Raw genomic sequence first — 7008 nt, forward strand, 5'->3', positions numbered from 1 at the left:
AGTAAAACAAAAAGGAGGAATTACTTAGAACCTTGGGGAAACCGACATACACACTCTTTCAAAACTGAGATAGCTTTTATCTCTTTCTCTTCTTTACTCTCTAAGGAAAATTCAAAGGGAAACTTAAGGGAAATTAACTTAAAGCTAAAGGATTTCAGCTGGGGAAATTTAAGGGAACTTGAAGCTTGAAGATTGAAGCATAGGGGGAACTGGTTCAGAAGCTTAATTCAGCAAGAGGTAAGTTCTAACTATTAAGGTTTGGTTTTGAATTTCTGCTGGTTTTGTGGATTCCATGTTAGTCAGGATTGGTTTACTTTTTGAGAATTTTGGCTGAGTTTTGAAGTAGGATTCAATGGGGTTTTGGTGCTGTCACTAAGCTGAAATAATTGTGTTAGTTATCTGGGTTTAATAGATGAGTTTTGGGTGAATTGGCTTAAGGAAAGGTGTGGAAAAATGGTGGAAAAATCTGGGTTTGGAGGTGAGAGCCGCAGCCCTAGGAAGGGTGCGTGCGCGGCCCATGTGCGCGCGCGGCCATGGGTGGCCGAGAGGTTCATGCGCGCTGCGGTACTTGGTGTGCGCGCCGCGGCCCGTGTGGGGGTCAGTGAGGTGCTAGCCTCTGTTTCGAGGCTAGCCGCGGCTCTTGTTGGTGGGGCCGCGACCCTTAGTGCCAGTTTGAGTTTTTAAGGGTATTTTAGGCTTGGGAACTCAAGGGGTAAGGCTCGGGATGGATTTTATCACCTGGATTGATGGAATTCAAAGTCCCGGAGGTTAGGGTTATGGCTCGAAGTTGTTTAGTAGATTATAATTTGATGGATGGACATTGTTAATGTGTTGTGACTAAGGTTTCGGCGAGGCTCACGTTAGAGGACTGTGCTCGGGGCATCGGTGCTCAGAAAGCTCGGAACTCAGGTAAGAAAACCCTTGTTCCCATAGAGCCTGTGTGCAGGGCTGAGCCCAATGTATTTGAATAGAATTGATATGCAGGGTCGAGCCCAATATGTTAGAACTGCCGGGCGTAGCCCTTTAATTGACTATGCTAGAATTCTGTCCTTGCTTGCTATGCTATATGTATTGTGATGTGAATGATCGGCAAGAGCCGGGAACGGTGTAGGCCGAGAACGGCAAGGGGCCGGGAGCAGCGTTGAGCACATGGAGTGCGAGTTGCCAGGGCGAGTCCCTAGACGGATACCTAGGATATCCTCACGGCGTGGTCTGCGAATCCAGGGCTTGGTAACGCCTCAGACGGCTAGGCCGTATGTGTTTAGCCAATTGGTGGCCTGTTTATATGCTTGATATATGTGTTGCATATGTTATCTGTTTATGGGTTTTCTTGCTGGGCTTCGGCTCACAGATGCTCTGTGGCGCAGGTAAGGGTAAAGAGAAGATCAACCAACCATGAGTACAGCAGGCGTGAGGCGGCGTGTACATGTTTGGCCAGCCTGGCTGCCACAGCCAGAGGATTTTGGGAGATGCTTGTAAATGAACTTAGATTTTGTCGTTTAGCCGACTTAGTACAGTTTTTGTGTTGTAAATATTTCTAAACTGTATTTTGGGATCCCAGATGTCAAACGTTTACGATCTTCAATGATATGGAGTTAATTCTACATTTTCCCTCTGTTTATGGCTTAATTACATTGTTTGACTTAAAACCTCGATTAGCGAGTTGAAAGCACGTTTTTAAACTCACTTAGTAACAGCTCTAAGGCAGTAGGGCGTTACATGGAACGATATGGATTAAAGTCTTTATCCAAAAACCATTTAATAATAAAGACTTGTAATTCATATCATAACTAATGATCATTTATAGATCAACCTAAATCCTGAGTGTTCATGAACTCCTGTTCATGTTTATTAAATCTTTTGATTCATTCGTTAAGGTCTCTTCAAAGAATGAGGCTAATGACTTTTGTTTTGGAGATTTAATATCATGGATGGCTGGGAACATGTATCAACAATACAGAATCTAATCTTTCCTAACGGATCGTATATTAGTTCCCTTAAGGGTTAATTCTGGAACTGAATGATTTTGAGCTCAAATCTATAATTAGATTATAGATTAATTTTTCACTAGTGAATTAATGGTACTTAAGGAATAAGAAGTAAATTAGAAAGGTTATGTAAAGAATGCCCTATACTAGTACTTAATAAAAAATTCACATATCATTGGTCCATAAAGAAAACCACTTTTATAAAGGTCTCAGTGGGGACTTGCTTAAAACAATGCAAGTTGGGCCCATTAGTTTAAAAAAGAAAATATGAGTTTTTATGCAAAGTTCAAAAGAAACAAAACTAAATAATTAAGTCCCACTGATAATTTAGAAAGTCTCTTAAAACATAACATAATCAAAATGGCGTCCTAAAGTGATCGTTTATTCAGTCCATAGGATACCCCACGCCATACGCCCTACGACGATAGAACTCCTCACGTCACCACGCGTGCCACAAAGAAATCTTATTTGCTACCTGGAAGGGAAAGTAAAGGGGTGAGCTAAAAGCTCAGTAAGGAAGAACAAACAATAAGCAAGTAAGGATACAACAAATACAAACACTATCGTTCATCTTAAACATCATGACATCATAGCTTATCATAACATTATCGTAACATAACATCATAGCATATCATAACATTATCGTAACATATCATCATAGCATATCATAACATTATCGTAACATATCATTATAGCATATCATAACATGATCGTAACATAACATCATATCACATTCATACAACATTCATGATGAACATGGCCCGCTAACTTGTCCATGTCACCCTATGAGGTAAACAAGAGTCTCTGGTCCTTGAATAACCTCGGCGCGTCCGCCCTAGGAGTTACGTCTTTATATCCTTAGTAACTCGGGTTACATCTTTATATCCTTAGCAACCCATTTGATGTGTCGCGTTCATCACGCTAACATCCATTCATAAACATAGGAGTTACGTCTTTATATCCTTAGCAACCCATTTGATGTGTCGCGTTCATCACGCTAACATCCATTAAAAAACATATCATATTCATACAAGCCACATATCATCACATTATGGCATTCATAATTCATAACAATTCATTCATACAACAGTCTTACCGTTCATAGCATAAAATCATAGAATCTATCTAACTTCCTTACCTCAGGTCCAAGCTAAGTAAATTCACAACCTCTCAACGAGCCTATACCATAATCAAAACGACATTTCTTAGCTTCATAAAATTACTATTTTGCCCTTTCATACAACTCATGTGTGCATGGGCCATGCACACATAATAAGAGTTACACACAACATGCAATTATTCTTAATTACACATAAGGCCATAAAAGAATAATTCTTACTTTACCTACTTTGCATGCATGATCTTTCTATAAAGAAACCTCATGGTTGAATAATAGACATAATTTTGGACGTAAAAGTGGATTTGCATGTAACATGCATACGTGGGAACATTGCGTAATTGTGTCATTTTAAAAACGATAATTCTACATATCTTACTTTTATCATTTTAAAATTAATAGACTTATAACATGTTTTATTTTTCTTAAAATTTCTAGGTTGATTAAATTTCTCAAAACATTATTTTATTTTATAAAATAATTTTGTTTACCTTAAAAAAATAAAATATGTGACAATTTCATTTATTATTCTCAAATTACAAAGAATTAACAAAAGCTTGGAATTTAATTAAAATACATACGATTAATATGTTTCTTTAGAAAATTCAAATTTAATATTGGTTAATTGTGTTACATAAATTATGTGAGAAAAATATATTTTTTTTAAGTGTGGGAAAATATATTTTATTTTAATTATTTAAGACTTAGTTTTATGTAACATAAATCCATATGTGACAATTAAATAATCATTTTTAACTTTTTAAACCAAACTTTCAGCCACTATTTAATTTCTTTGAAAATCACAAATAAATTGATTCTAAATATTTTTCTCAATCAAAATAAGAAAAATCATAACTTATCAAAATGTGCATTCATACCATATTAAAATACCACTTTTAATATTACCATAATTTAGGGTATTAATTTTATTTCAAATACTCATCAAATTCATTTTATTGAAACACTTCACTTTTTTTACAAAAATTCCAGCAACCATTTTTATCTTTAAAAATCATCATATTCAATTTAAAATCTCATATTTTTCTAAAAATAAAATAAATTCTGTAGGTATTTATTTGAGTAAAATGTCATTTTATTGTGCCTTAAAATACCATTTTTAATTTCATAAAATTAACATAACATCAAGGACATTACTTATGCATGCAAATCATTTTTTATCAAACTTTTACCTAATTATTTACAAAAATCAGCAAGCTTAATTTCTCATGAAATTCATCATTTATCTCAAAAATTTCACATAAAATCATACATGTCCAAAATCTCATCATGCTCTTATTATATACATAATTATTAGAATATTACTAACATATTCACATGCAATCTAATAAAATCCCATTTTTCTATTGCATTGAATCTACACATGAAATCCAACAAAACACTAACAATCACAATAACATACATTAATTCATAAACACCATATTCACATATGCCTTTATATCAAACCTAACATGTTTATATCATTTTTCATGCATCTTATAATTTATTCTTCCACAATATCATATGCATCCTATCAAAATTTCATGGATCCAAATATCAAGATTTCCAATTATCATTTTACCCAAATTACATAGGTCCTAAAACATGGATCTAATATATTAAAAATCATACAACATCAAACAAAATATCAAGATGATCCTTAGGTATGCCTAGGCCGAAATCCCCATATTTGCATTCATAAATTACCACTAATCATTATACATAGAAAATTAACATCAAAACCCTTTTATACATCAAACCATAATACCCTTCATGCAAATCAAACAACTCATTATCAACAAGATATCAGGAACACAAAGTACCCATTTTTCCTACCCAAAACATAAATCCCCTTTAACCATAATCCCTCTAATAATCTATTCATCAAAACCAAAATCACAAAATTTAGGGAGGGATTTCAATACCTCTTCTTGATAGAAAATCAAGAATCTAATCCAATCAAGAATCCAATAACCTCCTTGCTCAAACCCTAGGGGTTGTATATTTTGAATAATCAAGATGGAGAAGAAGATGAACAAAGTTAGAGACAACCCAAAATACTAGATTAATCATAAGGAAAATAACCAAAAACCTTACCCTAGCTTGAACCATTTTCTTCTTCTTCTTCTTCCTTTCTTCTCTCTAGAAATGGCAGCCACCTCACGCCACTCCCTCTCTCTCTATACAATTATATGGGCTAGTGGCTTGGTGTGATGAAAAGGAATAACAAATTTTCTTTCTTTTCTACTTATAATGGGTTGGCCGAATACTAGGGTAGAATATACATAGTTGCCTATTCTCTTCCTTTATAATTGTCTTAATAAATTCCCATATCATTTCATAAATAATAATAATAAAAAAAAAAGGGTATTTTCCTTATTTCTTTTCACACCTCATAAAGGAATCTTCTTACAATACCTATTTGACCACAACACCACACATGCACGGCAAAGCCAAATCAAAAGGAAAGAAAAGATTTCAAGTAATTCCTAATAATTCACATAATAATTATACCAAATAAAATAACATCCAATCAATCAAATGTAATTTCATACAACTATCAATCAATCAATCAAATATAAATTACACAATTGATATTTAATAAATCAAATATAAACCAAACCCAGTTAGGAAAAGAGAAATTATTGTCTTCCCATTTGCCTTACACGTCCACCATCTTTCCTTTTCTTTATTTTTTTTTCTCATCATGTTAATTAACTAAAATAAATCTAATAAAGGAATAAAAGTGTGTAGAAAATCTACACATGTGTACCATGCTACCATACACTAGCACACACTAAATCACTAGGGTGCATCACTATCTACCATGCACCTTAGTGCATTCAACCAAATCTCACATAATCACATTTTTAAAATAAAATAAATACAAATTATTTAACAAGTAATTTTTATAAAAATATTCTACAACAATTCTAACAATTAAATAAAATAACAAACAATCAAGTAAAACAAACAACAACTAAGTAAAATAAACAATATTTAAATAAAACAATTCGTCACACTTAACACTTAAATAAAATAAATCACAAAATTTTAATAATCTAAAAAAAAAAATTTGGTGCACTACAGGTTAAATGGTAATTCTTCCATTCTAATTTATGAACTAATTAATTAGAGGGTTTAACTATTGTAAGATGGTTATATCAATGGACGACTTAAGAAAAAGATTTCTGTAAAAGTATATCTATAACATAAAGAGTGCAATTCTGAATTTATAGTAGAGTAATATCAGAATTAATAAATTAACTATTATAATTAAAGAGTTTAATTATTTAGTTTCAATTTATTGGAGCTTAATGTTATAGGTCCATGGTCCCCAAAATGGCTCAAACAAACACTGACAAAGGTAAACACAAAAAAATGGGCAAAAAGGACTTATGTGATAAGTAAAATATTTTTCTATGTATCAAACATAATTATTGTTTAATTATGTGTAATTAATTAATTAAGAATTAATTAATTATTTGATTTAACAAAAATATAATTAATTTTGAATTAATTTATTTTTAGGATTTTTGGTATTTAAATAATAATAAAAATTTGAAAAATCACATGCCATCACAGGCATGTGGTACACGTGTGGCACAGTGCACATGCACTGTGCTACACGCATAAGAGAGTGTGTTCAATCTCTTGATTCCACAATTTTAGTTATTTAAATATTAAATAAATAATGAGATATTTTAATATGATTAAAATATTATTATTTAAACAAAAATATGATAACTGATCAGTTATTTTGAATTTGTTTAAAATAACAAATATTTTAATATATTGGATATATTAAATATAGAATATCAGTTTTACAGAACGTAACTTTTCAGGGATAGAAAAATATCTAGGAATCTTTCTCAGAGAAAGAGAACAGTGACATAAACAAAAGTC

The 7008-nt window shown here is 32.4% G+C and overlaps 1 long non-coding RNA gene across 1 annotated transcript; it reads right to left on the reverse strand.

Moving 5' to 3' along the window:
- Positions 1-2108: 2108 nt before the first annotated feature.
- Positions 2109-5332, reverse strand: LOC133821545 (uncharacterized). The gene is made up of 4 exons (XR_009887661.1): positions 5200-5332; positions 5028-5092; positions 3127-3167; positions 2109-2463 (listed from the first exon to the last, which is right to left on the reverse strand). It is a non-coding gene; the product is annotated as an uncharacterized LOC133821545 (long non-coding RNA).
- Between the last annotated feature and the right edge of the window lie 1676 nt (positions 5333-7008).

The sequence above is a fragment of the Humulus lupulus genome, chromosome 3, assembly GCF_963169125.1.
Source record: "Humulus lupulus chromosome 3, drHumLupu1.1, whole genome shotgun sequence".
Lineage (NCBI taxonomy): Eukaryota > Viridiplantae > Streptophyta > Magnoliopsida > Rosales > Cannabaceae > Humulus > Humulus lupulus.